At 46.5% G+C, this 20,370-nt stretch overlaps 1 non-coding gene and 1 pseudogene across 1 annotated transcript; both read right to left on the reverse strand.

The window, feature by feature from the left end:
- Positions 1-2,170: 2,170 nt before the first annotated feature.
- Positions 2,171-2,243, reverse strand: TRNAE-CUC (transfer RNA glutamic acid (anticodon CUC)). The gene has a single exon. It is a non-coding gene; the product is annotated as a tRNA-Glu (tRNA).
- A 17,303-nt stretch (positions 2,244-19,546) lies between these two features.
- LOC101282203 (40S ribosomal protein S21-like) lies at positions 19,547-19,841 on the reverse strand (annotated as a pseudogene).
- Between the last annotated feature and the right edge of the window lie 529 nt (positions 19,842-20,370).

The raw sequence follows: 20,370 nt of genomic DNA on the forward strand, positions 1-20,370 counted from the left end.
ACGAACCCGCGTCCCCTGCATCGGCAGGGGGGCTCAACCACAGCGCCACCAGGGAAGCCCAGCCCCCCACCTTTGATTCTAGTGTGCAACCAAGGTGGAGAACCATTGGTGATTTATTTCTCTCCCATTAGACATTCCAGAGCTGATGTGACCGCTGTGTACCACTCAGGAATCCAGCCTCCTTCTCATACCACCCACGTGGTCCAACTGGCTCACAGTTTGTCCAAACTACAGGGTGAGGAGGGGAAGATGCACACATCACTTCTGGGTATGGCCCATTGGCTGGATGTAGTCAGAGGGCCACGTTTTATCCAAGGGAAGCTGGGAAATGTAGTCTTTATTCTAGGTGGCAGTGGCCCAGCTAGAAAACTTGGGGGCTCTGTTAATACAGAGGAGAAAATGGCTATTGGAGGAAATCAACCCAAGGAAGGATTTCCTAAAGAACAGAACGGTTGCATAATGGAAGAGGCAGTGTGCTCCCTGCCACCTGAAGAAGGAATCACACCAGTGGAAAAGTGCTGCTCTAGAGTGACCAGATACTCCGTCTGTCCCTTAATTATTCATTCTCAGCCACCACAGTCACACTGGCCTTCTTCCTGTTCCATGAGTGCACCCATCTGTCTTCCCCATCAGACGGCCTTGAGTTTGCCATGCGTCTCTCCTGTCCTTTGAGTCTCAGAGGGGTCCACTCTGAGCACCAGACCCAGAGGTGTGCTCCCACTACCCCCACCCCTGTCAGTCCACATACTTTCTATTTCATCATGTTTATAACCTTAAGAGTTAGACTGCTGGGTTTAGTCCCAACTCAGCCCCTCACAGGCTGTGTGACTTTTCTGTGTCTCTGTTTTCTCATCTATAAAATGGGGATAAGAATAGTGCCTAGGGCTTCCCTGGTGGCACAGTGGTTGAGAATCTGCCTGCCTATGCAGGGGACACGGGTTCGAGCCCTGGTCCGGGAAGATCGCACATGCCCTGGAGCAACTAGGCCCGTGAGCCACAACTACTGAGCCTGCGCATCTGGAGCCTGTGCTCCGCAACAAAGAGAGGCCGCGATAGTGAGAGGCCCGCGCACCGCGATGAAGAGTGGCTCCCGCTTGCCACAACTAGAGAAAGCCCTCGCACAGAAACGAAGACCCAACACAGCCAAAAATAAATATAAAAATAAATAAATAAATAATTTTTAAAAAGGACCTAAAGAAGAAATACATGGCGAATATCTTAAAAAAAAAAGAATAGTGCCTATCATTATAAGGTTGTTACGCACATAAGTTATTTCTGTAAAATAGTTAATATTAGCTGTTGTATCACTGTATCAGGTGTCTCTTCTTACGGGCAGGGAAGCCCCCTGAGATCTTTTTGCCTTCTTGCCTGTCTGTTCACTGTGGGGAAAACAGCCCCCAGAACAGTGCTTGACACTTGTAAGGCCCTCAGTTTCTTCAGGGAATTGTACACGGTGGTGGGTCCACTGCCCACTGCATTCTCCTGCCTGTGTTTCAGAACAGCCTGAGGAGTGTAACCCAGATCCCCAGATACTGACTCTGCACATCAGTTCTGCATCTTAACAAGCCCCTAGGTGATCTGGATACAGCCCAGCCATGGATGGGGTGGGGGAACAGGGGGGGAGGGGGAACCACTGGGGTAGACGACCTGAAAGCCCCTTCCAAATCTACCTGATGTGACCTCACTGTATACTTTTTATTTTAAATTTCATTCTTAAGGCAGTACCTGTGTGTGGTTAAAATTTCCAACAGTGCAAAAGAATAAGAAGTCCTTATGGATGGGAGGAGAGGATACGCGCTCACTTTCCTGTTTCCTAGTCCGCCGCAGCTTGTGTTCCATTGATGGCCAGTTGGTGGACATTTGGATTTCTTCCAGGGCTTTGCTATTATAAATAATAATGCTGTGATTATGCCTGTACATAATCACTGAGATCCATGTGACTCTGTCCATTGGGACAAATTCCTAGGAGCAGAATTACTGGGTTGAAGTCTAAGTTTACTGAACAGAAAGGCTGTACTAATACCAAGTCCTAACAGCGATGGGTGACAGTTGGCTTCTCTGGGTTTCCACAGTGTAGTATCAATGTTTAATCTCTCCTGATCTGATAGATGTAAAAAGAATTCCCCCCCGCCGTTGTTTGGTTTTTGCCACGTGGCTTGCGGGATCTTAGTTCCCCAACCAGGAATCAAACCTGGGTCCTCGGCAGTGAGAGTGCGGAGTCCTTACCACTGGACCACCAGGGAATTCCCTCTGTTGTTTGATTATGAAGTTCAGTATCTTTCCATTGTTTAAAAGCCATGCATATTTCTTTTTCTGTGAACTTTCCATGTCTTTGCCCATCTCCCTCCCCCCCCATTTCTTCTGCCTCATTCCCACTTGCCCACCCTCTCTTCTCCCCCATTCACGCCCAGGCTCCTTGCCAGGTCACCATAACCTTGTGACTGCGCCCAGAGTTTCGTCCTCAGGCCTCATGCTTCCAGGCCCAGCGGCGGCATCTGGCCCAGCCGGTCCACTGAGAGCTCCCTCCTCGCTGACACCTCTCTTCTTGGGGTTTCCAGAACGCCCACTCCCCTGGTTTTCCTCCCGCCTCCCAGCGCCTCCCCGCGCCTCCTCATCTCCGTGACTTCTCAGCCTGGACCTAGACCTCAGTCCCTGGGCTACTTCCATGCCTTGCCAATGGGGTCAGGTGCCCTGGTTTGCAGTACCATCCGTAGGCTCTTAACTGCCACGTTTCTGTCTCCAGCCGCCCCTGACCTCTGTGCCGACCTCTCTCCCCCAACGTAGCCAACCACCTCCTCAAATCCACAATCGGATGTCCTCCTGGAGTTTCAAACTTAACATTTCCAAAGCCAAACTGGTCTTCCCTCCCAACCCATTCTGACTGTTGTCCTCTCCAACTCAATGAGCAGTCGCTCAACTTTCCAGTTTGCACAAACCCAAAACCGGAGTCCTCACTGCTGCCTCTCCTGCTCTCACACGCCCTCCGCACCCCCGATCTGCTGGAAATCCCATTGGCTGGACCTTCACACGCCCCCAAGACCCATCTCTTCCCACCAAACCCCCCTCGCAACTGCCACTCTGGTCCAAGTCGCCACCAACTCTTGTCTGGATTATCTTAATCGACTTCTCGGCTTCTGCCTTTGCCCTCCCAGGGTTTTCCCAACCCAGCGGCCGAAGTCATCCTTTTATTTATTATTATTATTTTTATTTTTTTGGCCGCTCTGTGCCGGCATGCGGGATGCGGGATCTTAGTTCCCCAACTGGGGATCGAACCGTGCCCCTTGCACCGGGAGTGCGGAGTCTTAACCACCGGACCACCAGGGAAGCCCCTAAAGTCATCCTTTTAAAACAGAAGTCGGGTTATGTCATCCCTTTGCTCGTTACTTCCCTGTGGCCCCCGGCTCGTTTGGAATAAGGCTCGGAGCCTTTGCAACGACTCAGCGGTCTGTGGACAGTCCTACGTGTCTTCTCTGACCTCATTCTGCTGCCCTGACGGGCCTCCCAGGCCCGTCCCCCTCAGGGCCTTGGCCTGGTCAGTAGGTCCCACTCATCCCGTGAGAAGGTCTCTGTCCTCTTTCCTGCTTTGCTCAAAAGTTGCCTTCTCAGTGAGCTCTGCTCTGACGGACCTATTTAGGCTGTGCCCAGGTCTCAGCCCTCCTACCCTCTGTGCTCGCTTTACTTTTCTCCAGGTCACTTGTTACTTTCCAACATATTATATACTTCCCTTATTTAGTTTATTGTCATTTTTCCCATCTGGTATGGAATCTCTTTGTCTTATTATTATTTTTATTGTTGCTGTATTCCCAGCATTTAGACGTGTGCCTAGCATATACTGTTAAAAAATATTTGTTAAATAAGTAAATCTTTGATTTCAAAAATAATTTTTCTCCAAATATCATATATTAACGCATACATGTGGAACCTAGAAAAATGGTACAGATGAACCGGTCTGCAGGGCAGAAATAGAGACACAGATGTAGAGAACATGCATATGGACACCAAGGGGGGAAAGCCACGGGGTGTGTGTGTGGAATGAGTTAGGAGATTGGGATTGACATGTAGACACTAATATGTATAAAATGGATAACTCATAAGAACCTGCTGTATAAAAAATAAATAAATAATAATAATTTTTCTCCTGCATTGTTGGCCTTTTTCTTCTTGGTGTGTAAGGGACTCGGATGCTTTTGTCATTTGTGTTACAAATATTTTCCCAGTTTGTTCTTTGCCTTTTGATTTTGTTTATGGTATTTTTCCCATGCAGAAATTTGAATTATTATGTAGGCAATGTGCTAATTTTTTAAATTTATAGTTTCCAGGTTTTAGTCACAGATTCCCTTTCATATATATTGATATATATATATATGTATATATATAGTGTGTGTGTGATGAAATATACACATAACATAAAATTGACCATTTCACCCACTTTTAAGTGTATAGTTCAGTAGCATTAAGTATATTCACATTTTGTGCAACCATCACCTCCATCCATCTCTCGAACTTTTTTTTTCGTGCTACGCGGGCCTCTCACTGTTGTGGCCTCTCCCGTTGCGGAGCACAGGCTCCGGACGCGCAGGCTCAGCGGCCATGGCTCACGGGCCCAGCCGCCCCGCGGCATGTGGGATTTTCTTGGACCGGGGCGCGAACCCGTGTCCCCTGCATCGGCAGGTGGACTCCCAACCACTGCGCCACCAGGGAAGGCCCAATCTCTCGAACTTTTTCATCATCACCTTCCCCCCTTCTCCCAGCCCTGGGCAACCACCATACTGCTTTCTGTCTCTATGAGTCTAACTACACTAAGTACTTCTTATAAGTGAGATATACATATTTTTTGATGTTTGGAAATTAATGCACACTTTCTGGCTTGTTGCTTAGCCAAGACACTCTTGAGATATTTAAATAGGTGCTGGAATTCCCTGGCAGTCCAGTGGTTAGGACTTGGCGTTTTCACTGCCAAGGGCCCGGGTTCAATCCCTGGTGGCGGAACAAAGATCCCACAAGCCTGGCAGTGCAGCAAAAAAAAATAGGTGTTGCTCTGATCCACCTCCACCCCCTCCATGCCAACCCCTGCACACCCACTTCGTAATTTATCTCCAGCAGAGATTTACTACTGTCTGCCACTGAGACTTCCAGGAACTCTGCAGCCTCTTCTGCTGCTTCTCAGAGCACCAGTGACCCAACCTCCAGGTGAACTGGATAAAAATGCAGATGCTTGGAGTTTGCTCCAGACCTAGTGACCCTCCGTCCACACCTGGTGGGGCTGAGGAATCGGCATTTTATCAAGGTGCTCAGATGTGATCGCCTGCTAGGCATGTCTTCAGAGTTCACGATCAGCAGTGGGTGGCCACTTGATCCAGAAGAGGGCACACTGCAATATAAGCCTGGGCTCTGCATCCCCACCTGGCCTTCGTTACTTATCCTTCTGTGAAATGAGGGTAAGAACTCCTGGAGATGAAATGAGCATCGCAGGAGATAGCATCTGCGGCTGTGTTTTGTAAACTCTGAAGAATATACACATGTAAGGGCTGTTAGCATTATCTCGGAGCCTCCCAGTCCTGCTTCTGCAGTCTCATCATCGGGGCCCCTCCCCAGGCCAAGGAATGACAAAAACATCCCATCAGGTTGACGTCATGGTGGGGATGGGGGACACAGGGCCGGGCAGTGGCAAGTCTTCAAGCAAGTGCAGCAAAACGCTTTATTAACTTTTACCAAAAAATTTTAAAAGTCCATTCGTGTACATTCTTTTTTTTTCTCTTAAGTACACCTGCTTATTTATTTATTTTTTTGCAGTAGGCAGGCCTCTCACCGTTGTGGCCTCTCCCGTTGCGGAGCACAGGCTCCGGATGCGCAGGCTCAGCGGCCATGGCTCACGGGCCCAGCCGCTCCGCGGCATGTGGGATCCTCCCGGACCAGGGCACGAACCCGTGTCCCCTGCATCGGCAGGCGGACTCTCAACCACTGCGCCGCCAGGGAAGCCCTATTTTTTTTTTAATTGAGATATAGCTGACTTACAATGTTGTGTTAGTTTCAGGTGTACAGCAAAGTGATTCAGTTATACATACATATATATATATTCTTTTTCAGATTCTTTTCCCTTATAAATTATAGCAAGACATTGAGTATAGTTCCCTGTGCTATCATGTACATTCTTGTTTGTATCTTGTAAGGTGGGAGTAATTATCCTCATTTTACTGATGAGAAAACTGAAGGTTTTCATGGAAGTGAGAGTTCACGGAAGAAAGAAGCCAAGCTTCAAGTCCTGTGACATTTGGCCAAATCACCTGATCCCTCAGTTTCCTCGTCTCTAAAGTGGGGTCACAGCTGGATTATCTCAATGGTTATGATGGGTATTTGCTAAGATAGGGCATGTGCCTGGCTTGACACTGGGTGCACCTCCACAGCCCCTGCTCCAGGTTCTGTGCTCTACCCTTATGCTCAGGGACCTCAGGCAGCTCTAAAAACGCAGATGGATGAAGACAGATGGGGTGGCTGCTGGCATCCAGGCATGTTCTGCCCCAGGAATAACTAAGCAAGGAGCTAAGAGTCTTCTGCTGAGAATATTGAAATATCTGTTGACCCGTAGCACGCTTCTCCTGGGTCCGTTGGTCAGACAGTCCAGGGTAGCTTCAGGACTGGGAAGGCACGGGGCGGGGGCGGAGGGGGGCACCAAACCCAGTCTGGAGTTCCCACCATCTGCTCTTCCCAAAGATGACTCTGATTGGTAGAGAGTAGAATTCAGTGGGCAAAGTTGTGGGCCATCCTTGGGAACGTCTGCCCAGGTAACTTCACCTGACACGGCCAGGGGCAGAGAACTTCCCTGGCTGAAGGTGGACGCACAAGCTCACCTGGAGCCTGACACTGCTGGAGGCCAGAGGTTGGTGAGCAGCTGCTGAAATGCCCGGAGGTCAGGCCCGGGGCCACCTCACTCCTGTGCCTCCCCTTGGAAAACCCCGTCTCCACCATTCATCCCTCCAATGTTTATCGAGCACCTGCTATGTGCCAGGTGCCAGGAGCCACCAAGCTAAGTAAAATACTCTCGGGGATAAAGAAGACAGTAACAATTCTAAAGAGAATAAAAAGGAAAAATGTCTTACAATTACTGAGACTTCGCTGTTTGCCAGGCTCTAGGAGTTCACTCATGTAATCCTCACAGCACTTCTCTAAGGGATGGAGCAATGAAGGGACTTGGGAACCCAAACTGATGGGGACAGGAGATTATCAAGACAGGCTTTTTTGGAAGAGACAGAAATGCAGCTGGGGGAAACAGAAGGGCTTTCTAGCAGACAGACAGCAAGTGAAGAGGCACAGAGGTGGGAAGTGTGTGTGTGTGTGTGTGTGTGTGTGTGTGTGTGTGTGTGTGTGTGTGTGTGTGTTGGAAAGGTTGATGCCACATACGAAGGGCCTTTGCAGTGGCAACCCCATAGGGGCGGTTATGCAGGGAGATGAGAAATAATCTGTCGTGTGTTCCGATTCCTCTGGGTGGAATACGGGAGGACCTGCAGGGGGCGCTCCTGGGTGCTAGCTGGATGCTTCTGCAGTGGCCTCTGGACAGAGGGCCAATTCAGAGATTTATGAGGCAGGATCTTGGGACTCTAGTGGCTGTTGCCAAGACAGAGACCAGTTTATCAGCCTTCGGGCCTCTCTGTGGGCAAGCACCTCAAATGCAGCCTGTTGGGGTCTCATCCTTGTCTCTTGAGCAGATCCCTCCTGGGCTCCCCTCCACTGTCCTCTCCTGCTCCAAGGGACCCAGGGCCCAGCTAACCTTCTTGCCCTCTCCACTCCCATGGTGCTGTCCAGGCATGTCTGGGTGATCCATTTTCTATCTTAAGCACAGCCACTCACACCCCTTGTAAGGCTGAGATAAAGGCTATGACCTCCTGAACACCTCGGATTAAGAGCTCCTGAAAGACCCCTCGCATTGGCCCATCTTATTGGTCCAGGCAGTTTTTCACACCAATGGGTGGTTTATCAAGGAAATTTGGACATAAAGGAGCAAAACAACGATGGTATTAAGGGGCTTTCCATCATTTATTCAGAAAAAAGAGAAGGACACATGACATTCCCAAAATGAAACCTTGGGGTTGGACTCAGATAAATCTGGGATTCACATTCTGGCTTTGCCATGTGTGGCCTTGGGCCGGGCACTTAACCTACTTCCCTGAACCTTTGTTTCTTTATTTGTGCGTGAGGATGAAATAATGCCCGTGATGTGTGCAACACAGAGCCTGGCGTCTGATAAGTGATTGATAAAGGGTAGCTATTGTTATTAATGTTTTTACCTCAACGAAGTCATTTTGTGGAAGTAACTATGTTTCAAATGGTCAGCTGATCTACCTGACTCAACACTGGAAAGAAAATATTATTTATTAACAAGTATTGAGAAGTAGTGAAATTTCATTCGCAGATACTTTTTTTCTGGACATCTTGGAAGGCACCATGGATAAAAGAGATTCACTAAGAGACCTCTCTGGTGACACAGTGGTAAGAATCCGCCTGCCAATGCAGGGGACAGGGGTTTGAGCTCTGGTCCAGGAAGATCCCACATGCTGTGGAGCAACTAAGCCTGTGCGTCACAACTACTGAGTCTGTGCTCTGGAGCCCGCAAGCCACAACTACTGAGCTCACATGCCACAGCTACTGAAGCCCAGGCATCTAGAGCCTGTGCTCCACAACAAGAGAAGCCACCAGAATGAGAAGTCCGCACACTGCAACGAAGAGTAATCCCCACTCGCCGCAACTAGAGAAAGCCCGTGCAGAGCAATGAAGATATATCACAGCCAAACAAATTTAAAATATAAATAAATAAATTTATTTTAAAAAAATAGCATAGTTTAAAAAAAAAAAGGAGATCCACTGAGGATTGTAACAGATAAAGGAGATGGGAACACACAGGCAAGAAATCATTTTACAACTGATGAAGAGATAGATAAAGATCTGTGAGTCTGTTTGTTTTCTTATATTCACGCATTTGCATATTTTTTAGATTCCACATATAAGTGATAACATACGGTATTTGTTTTTCTCTGTCTGACTTATTTCACTAAGCATAATAGTGAAGGGTCCCTGGAGGGATGGACCCTCCAGGTCCATCCCCTGGAGGGATGGACCCTCCAGGTCCATCCATGTTGTTGCAAATGGCAAATTTCATTCTTTTTTACGGCTGAGTAATATTCCATTGTATCCATATACACACACACCACACAGACATAGGGAACAAACTAGTGGCTACCCGTGGGGAGAGGAAGGGGGGAGTGGCAAGAGGCAGAAGTAAGGGATTAAGAAGTACAAACTGTTATGTATAAAATAAATGAGCTACAAGGATGTAATGTACAGCACAAGGAGTATAGCCAGCATTGTATAATAACTTTAAATGGAGCCTAATCTATAAAAATATTGAATCACTATGCTGTATACCTGAAATCAACTATAATATTGTAGATCAACTGTACTTCAATAAAGAGATAAAGATCATTTGCAAAATTGTTCAACCTCACCATAGATCAAAAAGGCTATACTATCAAACTAACAGATTTTTTCTCATTCTTTCTTTCAGTCTTCCTCTCTCTTTCCTTCCTCCCTTCCTTCTTTTCTTTCCCTTTCTTCCTTCCTCTTTCTTTTTTCTCTCTTTTATTCTTTCTTTCATTCTTTTTTTCATTCTTTCTTTTTCTTTCTTAATCAGGATAGTGAGGATGACAAGAATATCATGAATTAGACACACTTATAAATGGCTAGGGGTAGTCAAAAGGAGTGCATCCCTCTTTTTTCCTTCTTTCCTTTCTTTTCTTCCGTTTCCTCCACCTTCCCTCCCTTCCTTTCTGATCTAATGTTTTATAATGGAAAATTTCAAACATACACAAAAGTAGAGAGAGTAGGATAATGAACTTCCACACACCCATCACCCAGGTCAACTTTTATTTTGTCACTAAAATTGTTTCACTGATTATTCTTCATCCTACTAATGCTGTTTCTTTTGCTAAAGCATTTTAAAGTAAATTTTAGATATCATCTCTCCTGTAAATATTTCAAAATGAAGTATCTCTAACATAATCAAAATGCCATGATCACACCTAACAAAATTAGTAATGATCCCTTAATATTAAAAATACACCTTTTTAGACATAGAGAACAAACTTGTGGTTGTCAAGAGGTTGGGGGAGTGGGGAGGGATGGATTGGCAGTTTGGGATTAGCAGTGCAAACTATTATATATAGGATGGATAAACAACAAGTTCCTACTGTAGAGCACAGGGAACTATATTCAGTATCCTGTGATAAACCATAATGGAAAAGAATATGAAAAAAGATGTATATATATGTATAATGGAATCACTTTGCTGTACAGCAGAAATAACACAACATTGTAATCAACTATACTTCAATAAAATTTCAAAAATACACCTGTTGAGAAAGCGGTTCGGTAATATGTATCAAGAACCTATTCATACACTTTGACCCAGTAGCTTTATCTCTCTTTTTCTACCTAATTGGAGAAAAAAGTTTATTCTGCAGCCTTATTTGTAAGAGAAAATACATCATTGGAAACTCAGATGTTGAACAACAGTAATTATGGTATGTTCATTCAATAATATTTATAAGGTTTTAAGGTTGAGTAGCACTGTTTATAGTTAATGCAACAATTACGTATTCAGTGTATGATTTGTAAATATGCCTGTAAATAAGTAAAATATACATATAAAAGATCTCACAGAGCACGAACTATATCATAGACGCTGTGTTCACTCAAAGATATGACCATTATTAATACTTCTTACAGATGAGGAAAATTGCTGTTCAGAGAGATGAAATAACTTTCTAGAATACCCTTCACCTGGTAAGTTGTAAATGTAGGTGTGGGTGGAACTCCAGTTTTGTCTGACTCCACAGCCCAAAGATTTAACTGTTACCCTGCCACCCTGGGCGTCAAAATGTCAACAGAAGTTGTCACTGACTGAGCAGCGTGATTATACGCAGTTTCTTTTTCTTCTTCAAACCTTTCTTCACGTTACAACATTTTCTAATGCAAGTATTATGAATTTTATATTAGAGAAAAATACATTCAGGTTACACACTTAAATGTTTATATTTAAAACTCGAGAGAGAACGTATTTGAAGCATGTGCTAGGTAAAGCTCCGTAAATTGATGAGAAAAAAGATAACTCAAGGGAGAAAGATCCAATAGCTAATGATATAAAAAAGATCCTTGGGCTTCCCTGGAGGCGCAGTGGTTGAGAGTCCGCCTGCCGATGCAGGGGACACGGGTTCGTGCCCCGCTCTGGGAGGATCCCACATGCCGCGGAGCGGCTGGGCCCGTGAGCCATGGCCGCTGAGCCTGCGCGTCCGGAGCCTGTGCTCCGCAACGGGAGAAGCCACAGCAGTGAGAGGCCCGCGTACCGCAAAAAAAAAAAAAAAAAAAAAAAAGATCCTTCACCTCACTAGTAGCCAAATTAAAACCATGATGAGATACCATTTTCCATCTTATCAAATTGGCAAAAATTTTAAAGATCCCTATGCTGGTGAGGAGATGGGAAAAGAGGCACTCATACTCACTGCTGATAGGAAGGGGGCTGTTCTGGTGGTATCTAGTAACACGACATACCCATAGGGTTTGACCCAGAAATCCCACTTGTATGATTCTGCCTTACAGAAATCAAAGCATCATTTGTAAAGATACATGTTCATGAATAGTTATTGCAGCATTATTTGTTGGGAGGACATTGGAAAAGCGTGACTATCCACCAATAAGGAAATAGTTTAATAGATATAATCCATCAATTCAGTGGAATATCAGGCAGTCATTAAAAATAATTAGATCTATAAGTAAAGATGTGTGGAAAGGAAGAGGCAGAGTATTGCGTATAGCGTCATTCCTCAAGCGTGAACTATCTCCTAGCAGCACTGGCTTCACCTGGGAGCTTGCTGGAAACGCAGGTCTCCTCCCCATCCTTGACTCAACCAGAATCTGCATTGTAACATGATTCCCTATGAAAGCACTGGTGTTTAGCGTGATCCTATAAAGGGAAAGCCTTCTCACGTATCGTGGCAAAAATGGTAATCATCGGGCTTCCCTGGTGGCGCAGTGGTTGAGAGTCCGCCTGCCGAGGCAGGGGATACGGGTTCGTGCCCCGGTCCGGGAAGATCCCACATGCCGCGGAGCGGCTGGGCCCGTGAGCCATGGCCGCTGAGCCTGCGCGTCCGGAGCCTGTGCTCCGCAACGGGAGGGGCCGCAACAGTGAGAGGCCCGTGTACCGCAAAAAAAAAAAAAAAGAAAAAGCACACACAAATAGATTATCTGGACAGCATTCAATAAATAGTGTATACAGAGCACAGGGCACACCAAAGGCTCTCAAAAAATCCTTGCCTCCTTCCTCCGTGAGGATATTCACCTCTACATCTTTATTTCCCTTTCTTTCTTTCTTTTTTTTCTGAAGTATAGTTGATTTACAATATTTCAGGTGTACAGCAAAGTGATTCAGTTATACACACACACACACACACATATTCTTTTTCAGATTCTTTTCCATTTTAGGTTATTACAAGATATTGAATATAGTTCCCTGTGCTATACAGTAGGTCCTTGTTGTTTATTATATATATATTTAGTAGTATGTATCTGTTAATCCCAAATTCCCAATTCATCCCCCCCCCTTTCCCTTGGGTAACCATGAGTTGTTTTCTGTGTCTGTGAGTCTATTTCTGTTCTGTAAAGTTCATTTGTATCTTTTCTTTTTTTCGATTCCACGTATAAGTGATATCATATGATATTCGTCTTTCTCTGTCGGACTTACTTCACTTAGTATGATAATCTCTAGGTCCATCCATGTTGCTGCAAGTCGTCTTTATTTCCTTACTGATAAAATACATATTCACAGACTGGATGGGAAACTAAAGGAGAAAGACACGCACAGTGCTCTGGTATGTTGTAGGAGCTTAATTATTGCAACCTTCATTCATCTGAGAGAAACTCCTCTTGGCTTTCCCTGAAGGGAAAGCTGAGCCCCAAGTTTCTGTCTATGCAAATTCTGCATGTTAATATTGTTAAATCACAGGAGGAAATTCTTCTCCCAAACCAGAAGCCCTCGAGTTCCTCCAGGCTGATATTAAAGGGATTACAATCCATTTCCTTCCTAATTCGGCTAATGCGCTCTGGGAAGCCCTCAGGCCGAGGATTAAAGCATTTATGCCTTTAATTAGGAGCAAACCTTCCCCCAGCGCCTGAAGCACAAACAGCAAGTCGACACTACAAAGGCTCCTCCTAGAGCGGTGGGGACATTGATCCCCCTCCGGGAGCCAGGAGCCTCGGAGGGCTTAGCAAACGCTGCTTTTCCCAAACCGGGTATCTGAGCCGGGAAGGCCCTCAGCAGAAATAGAAACCCCTTCGCGCAAAGAACAAACAAACAAAAGCAGATCCGCGGAGCCCATCGGAATCGGAAGCATCTTCGGGAGGTGGGGGGGACGCTGGAGGCTCTTCTAGATTTTCCCTGTGCGCTCACAACCGGGTCATTAGCTTCCAAGTGGACGGCTCTGAAAATTAAGTCGTGTTTGTGCATCAGAGAGGTCTGTCCCCACATGGATGCCTTCACCAGCCCTCCAAACAGGGTCTCCAAGGGCAGTGCCGTGACCGTCTGCTTCAGAGTCCCCCGGGATGCGCATTAAAACCCAGATTTCTGCTGCCACCTTCTGTGTCAGAATCTCTGGGAGAGGGAGCTAACCTGGGAATCTACCTTTTAGCAAGCTTCATGGGTAATTCTTAGGATTCTCATGCTCCTCTGGAAGGAAATCCTGGCTGGGCTACCCCCCAGCTCTTTGTAGAGGAGAGAGCTGAGGCCCAGAGGCTTCCAGGGACTCGTACAAGGGCAGACGGCCAATCGGCCGGCCTGGGATTGGTACACAGTGGTGGCTGTGCACAGTACCCGAGTAAAGAAGCCAAAAGAGCCAGGGAAATTGTTAAACTGGGATAAGAATGCAGGACCTTCGGCTTCATACACGACTGCCTTAGGTGAGCGAGGCATGTGTTAGACGCTGTGTGTGTGTGTGTTGTGTGTATAGTAGTAGGAAGGGAGTGTTGTTGGAGTGATGATAAAAGATGACAAACGCAAGGTTCCTGCCGTCTAGCACTTTATAACCTGGTCAGGGGAGGAAGGAGGAAGAAGGAACCAGCACATGTAGGGGTTCAGAGGCAGGACCATCTGATACAGAGCAGGGCCTGAAGACATGGCAGAGATGTGGCCTGGGACCCAGTCTTAAATGAAGAGCCTCCTTTTGCCCAAATCTGGCTTTTCTCTGAAGATTCAGCCACTCTCTGACCTCTGGTGGGAACCACTTCCTGTCCGCTCGTGCTTGCCCACATCCCTTTTCTCTGAACGTTTATGACATTCCAGCAGACATCTGTCACTTAATTGATACCATTTCCATTAGTCATGCTTTTTTTTTTTTTTTTTTTTTTTTTTTTTTTTGCGGTACGCGGGCCTCTCACTGCTGTGGCCTCTCCCGTTGCGGAGCACAGGCTCCGGACGCGCAGGCTCAGCGGCCATGGCTCAAAGGCCCAGCCGCTCCGCGGCATATGGGATCTTCCCGGACCGGCGCACGAACCGCGTCCCCTGCATCGGCAGGCGGACTCTCAACCACTGCGCCACCAGGGAAGCCCAGTTATGCATTATTTACTTCCTCAAAAGGTTTGAACTGCCTTTTGCCTCTCGACGTTCTCTCAGCCTTCCAGACCAGACCTGTGGATGCTGGATCCTCCACAACGCTCTTTGGTTGTTTGGGGGATTTTTCAAGGTCAAGCTGGAAGAGCAGGCTGGGGCAGGACACTGAAGGCCCACAACGCTAAAGAGTGTGGACTTTCAGACGGGAGGCCAAGTGCAAAGAGTTTAAAGGTCAGATGACTTCGCATTTGATCCCAGCTCTACCACTTACCAGCCTTGTGTCCTTGGGTAAGTTCCTTATATTCTCGAGTGGTCAGCTGGGGGTTGAAAATGCCTGGCTGGCAGGAGAAAGGAGTAAAATGCTGTGCTGGGTCCGCTCAGCGCGATGCCTGACGCATAGTACAAACAGGGATGTACTCAATGAATGAGAGTGAGTGTGGAACCCGCCACTCAACAGTAACACGATGAAAGGGACTTTTTAAGGAGACCAGCGTGGACGCGCGCGCAGCCCAGACAGGGAATGGGACACAGCACTAGAAATGACAACAGCTGGAGGCTCTACAGTCAGCCAGGCTGGACAGAGAATTGGCTGGACAGTTGGGGATGCTGGTAACAACAGAGCACGTCCTCTGTGCTGGTTACTGTCCTGACAGCATCACCATAACCCTACAACACAGATCCTTTTTATTCCCCGCCCCCATTCTGTAAATGAGGAAAATGAGGCGCAGAAGGGTTAAGTGACTTGCTTAGGGTCTCACGTGGCTAATAAGTGGCAGAGGCAGGATTCCAGCCCCAGCTGCCTGGGACCAGAGTCCACATTCTCCATTACAGGGCCGTATGGCCTCTACACACCTGAAGAGAAAGAGAATGGGGTTCTAAAGAGGGCAACCTCTATGCTGCAGTTCAGGAGATGGTATTCTTTTCAATGTCCTGAAATTGCCTGAGAAAGTGAAAAGCGGCCCCTGGTCTGGGGGCTGGCACCCACGGCTGGGTTGTGGTGTCCTCCTGTTAAACATGAATAGTTTCACACAACACACACATCGGACAAGACTCCTGTGACCACAATGGATCAAGACAGAAACAAGACCACTCTGTCATTATGTTTCAACACAGACAAAGCAAGAACACTGTCCAGGACACAAAAATGACCAAACATCTCCATCCTGGCTAATGAGTGACTCCTGTCTTTTAGTCTCAACTTAATCCTCCTGCCTGATAGACAAGAATTATCAAGATACCCAATCATAGAGTTACACCTGCTTCCTGACAGTGTCCAATCTGGAGCAAAGCTCCGCTTCCTTGGACCCTCCCTCAAATCACCTAACACAAGCCCAAATTCTATGATCAATACTTCCTGACACCCCATTCTGACAGCAACCCCTTGTGTGTCTTCTCGCTCTTTGCAACTGGACACGAACCCAATTTGTCCAATCCCAAGAGGGTTCCTGATGGTCTTTGGATGGAAGTCACTGACAAGTCATTGGAAATCCCAGTGTTGCAGTATCCAAGCTGTTTCCCAGATGGCCTCTCCCAGTCAGAAGCGGGATCTTGGTCAGGCTGTACCATGGTTGGGATTCTCAGAAAGAATCACTATAACCATCTTTGTATTTCCCTAATCTCCTCGGTAGAAAAGGGAAAGAATTCTCCGTTAAAGTGAGGGTGAAATGTTCAGATCAACATCAATGAATTGTTAAGGAGCATCAATACTAGAACATGCAGCAATGTCTAGCATGGTGACTAGCAGAAAGAGCTCAGACTGCAATTCTTTTTTTTTTTTTTTTTTTTTTTTTTTTTTGCGGTACGCGGGCCTCTCACTGTTGCGGCCTCTGCGGTTGCTGAGCACAGGCTCCGGACGCGCAGGCTCAGCGACCATGGCTCACGGGCCCAGCCACTCCGCGGCATGTGGGATCTTCCCCGACCGGGGCACGAACCCGCGTCCCCTGCATCGGCAGGCGGACTCTCAACCACTGCGCCACCAGGGAAACCCTGCAATTCTTAATTTGTTTAATTTATTGTTATTTCAGCAGTGCTCAAATCATTTAAAAAAATTCATCCAGATGATTGGCTTCTATTCTATTAAAATAAGAGTCAAATTATGAGATATAGGTGAAAAATGAGGTATTCAGTGCCCTCATATCATACATTTTCCCCAGTAATGAAGCTTACTATTCTAAGAATTAAATATTATAAAAATCAACCTGTGTAATATTTAAAAATTTTTTCTTACGTTTAACACAGGATTAGGCATTTCTCAGAATACCAATACACAAATGACTAATAAACACATCACTGCAAATCAGAGGAGTGCAAATAAACATGAAGTTTTCTACCTATCAGAGTGCCAGAAAAAGTTTTAAGTATAATCTCCAGTAGTGGCATGAGGAAACAGGTACTTCTTCACACACTATCGTCATGAGTATAAACTACCATAACTTTTTCGAAGACTATTAGAGATACCTCCCAGAAGTTTAAATGGCCATACACTTTGACCTAGCAATTACACTTCTAGATGTTGATCTCACATCAATGATCGCTCAGATGTGCCAAGATAGGCATGGCTTGGTTCATTATGGAATTGCTTGAAATGGCAAAAAACCTGCAACAAATGAAATCTACGTTGGCAGGGACTGATTAAATAAATATGGATAAATCCACATTGGAGTACTAGTACGTCTTTAAAGGAAGTACGACAGACCTTCAGATGAATTGAAATGGAAGGACGTTCATGTCTATGAGAAGGAGATATCATTTCTGTGCAGATACTAAAGAATAATTTTGATACCCTTAGAGATGGCTCGATAAAATCCTTTTGCCCAAAGGCCTGGAAATGCAATGGAAAATTCTACCTCTCAGGGTCTCTTTCCCATAATAAATCTAAGACGTGTCTTACGAGGACTCAGTAACTATTGATTATTGTGATGGTTGGTGATGATGGTGAAGATAGAAATGGCGACGATTCTATGCCCCCAAAGAATTAGAAGACTATTATCCCTAAAAGATCTTACTTTGCCTAACAGTTACTTCTGTTAGGCAACAAATTAGCAGTGCTTATTTTGTTTCCTTGTACCTCTGTCAACTTTCCTAAATTCCTTCAAATGCTTTTTGGGCCATGGGTCTGGGGTCAGTGGTGGGTCGGGCCATTAGATGTTGAAAGGGCAAGGTGATCAGTAAGTCACACTCCCATCCCCTCCCTGCCTGACCTGGCACTGGCGGCGTAATCTGTGAGAGGATCTGCCTTTGTGCCATCACATTGGAATGAGGTGCCGAGCGGAGCATCTTCCCAAGGAATTGTGTTGACAGATTAGTCAGTCACCTTGAGGTCAGCCCCCTCATACTTCATAACGCAAACCTGGCAGCGAGAGGTTGGGGAAAAGACTGACTTTTTTGATCACAGACACTTTCAAGATAAGTTGGTGCATCTTAAAGTGTGGTCCTTGGACTGTCACAAGTAATTGCTAAGAATACAGTCTTAAGACCCCATTCCCTACCTCCAAATCAGAATTTGATGGGGGAAGCTGGAGTCAGGCATGGGAGCCAGCATGTTAAACAAGCACTCAAGGAGATTCCTTTGTGCCCTGAAGCTTGGGGACAACTGAGGAAGACCTTGGTGATATTTTAGGCAAGTCTTTCAGGATCCCATGATGACTGATTATATCTTTGCGTGAAGCATTTTTGCAACGTCAAGTAAACTTATGTCTCCATGACTCTGGTGTAGAGAATAATTAGAAATAAATGAAGCTTTCTTCTGGCAACATCAGACAGAAGACAACTCCAAAAACAACATTAGGAAGAGAAATAAGAAAATTTCGGGCTTCCCTGGTGGCGCAGTGGTTGAGAGTCCGCCTGCCGATGCAGGGGACACGGGTTCGTGCTCCCGTCCGGGAAGATCCCACATGCCGCGGAGCAGCTGGGCCCGTGAGCCATAGCCGCTGAGCCTGCGCGTCTGGAGCCTGTGCTCCGCAACGGGAGAGGCCACAACAGTGAGAGGCCCGCGTACCGCAAAAAAAAAAAAAAAAAAAAAAGAAAATTTCAAGGCGTAGTGTGTAGATACATGCCATTTACTGATAGTTAGCAAACATTTATTAAACAGCTCAGATATATAGATATATATATATAAGAATTTATCCAAAAAATTTTAAAACTTGAAAAAAATTACCCTTAGTTCCGAGATTTCCTCTCTATTTATATTTATTTGTAACATATCATAGACACAGCCTCCAAGCCTTCAGTGATGACTTTTCATTCTTCCAGGCTTCACGTACCAGAAAGTCCCAGGCAGGGAAGGGCTTCTCCCAGCTCCAGAATAGCGTGTCTGAAGCATCCGTCGACTGCCCGTGTAGACGGCCCCTGCTCATTGAGGTCAGTAGCACCTGGCTCTACCTCTCAAAGCCCCAATGTGCCTGAGACACCCGCCCAGCTCCTGACTTCCATCAGACTTGAGCACAGGTTTTCCTCTCTGTCCCTCTCCATCCGAGTCAGGCATGATTCTAGGTCCCTGCAAGGTCCGTCCCACAGCCCAGCCTCAGCGTTGTACCAGCCCCTCCACAGTGACGTCCTCCTCTCCTCCGCGTCAGCTTCAAGGTTCCAGCTGTCTTCTCTCACCCCTTTGAAACCTTAAACACCGGTACTGCACCCCAACCATGAACTCAATGCCTTCAGGCTTTCTCCTCCTTTGAAAACCACTGCACTTTCTGTCAATTCCACGGCAGTCCTCACCCATGTCATTTTCAGCCTCCTGTTTCTGTCTCTCCCCTCCCGGCCTCAGCCCCATGGCCCATCACTATAGCCACTCTCTTATGCTCAAGCTCCTTCACCACGGTCACCTATTGCAATGGCTCAACAAAATCCAATTATATTTATTTATTTATTACTATTTATTTATGACAAACATTCCACATCTGCGATCCTCTTCAGTCAGAAGTTCTTCGAGAGGATGCCTTTGGCCTTGGCCAGTCAAAGAATGGAGTCATCTGACTTCCCCCACCCTGTGAAGGCCCACGCAGATAGTGTAGGTTTTAAACTGGCTGTTGAACCTGCTTGTCACCTTGTCAACCTCGGCCACGTTCACCTGGATGGACGCTTGGTCCTTGGCGCCGATGATGCAGTTGCTGGCAGAGCATTTTCGCTGCAGGTACAGATCCACAAACTCGCTGGTGTCCTTCTGCATGCTGACGGCGCATCTGGTGGCACCATGAGGACCGTGAGAGCAGAAACCAAAATCCAAATTTTAGATCTCCACACCCCCATCCAAGATTTCCGGGTGTCTCTGTTAGGATGTCCGGCAGACACCCCCAACTCAGCGTATCCACACCGAGAGTACTTCTCCCTCAGCGATCCCAGCCATAGCTAGTACCACTCTGGTATTAACAGCGGTAGTGATGACAACGATATTCACAGCTAAACGTATCTTGGATGCTACAACAGGCATTGTAACCCTATTAATGGCACTTTCACCCTTGCAATAAGCCCTCTCTTGTAGATGAAGTGACTGAGGCTCAGAGAATTGGTGTAATTTATCCAGACCTAAGTGGGTGACTCAAACCTAGAGTCATCCGATCTCTACAAAATCTTCACCGGTCCCCTAAACCAGAAACCTGAGAGTTGGTTCAGTGCCTCCTCCTGCCTCTTCCCACATCACTAGGTCCTACTGTTTCTACCTCATTCCTTCCTGCCCACCCTTCCATCTACCCGTCTCTCTCCATCCTCATAATACTTCTTGGTCC

This window comes from Orcinus orca, chromosome 13 (genome assembly GCF_937001465.1).
Source record: "Orcinus orca chromosome 13, mOrcOrc1.1, whole genome shotgun sequence".
NCBI lineage: Eukaryota > Metazoa > Chordata > Mammalia > Artiodactyla > Delphinidae > Orcinus > Orcinus orca.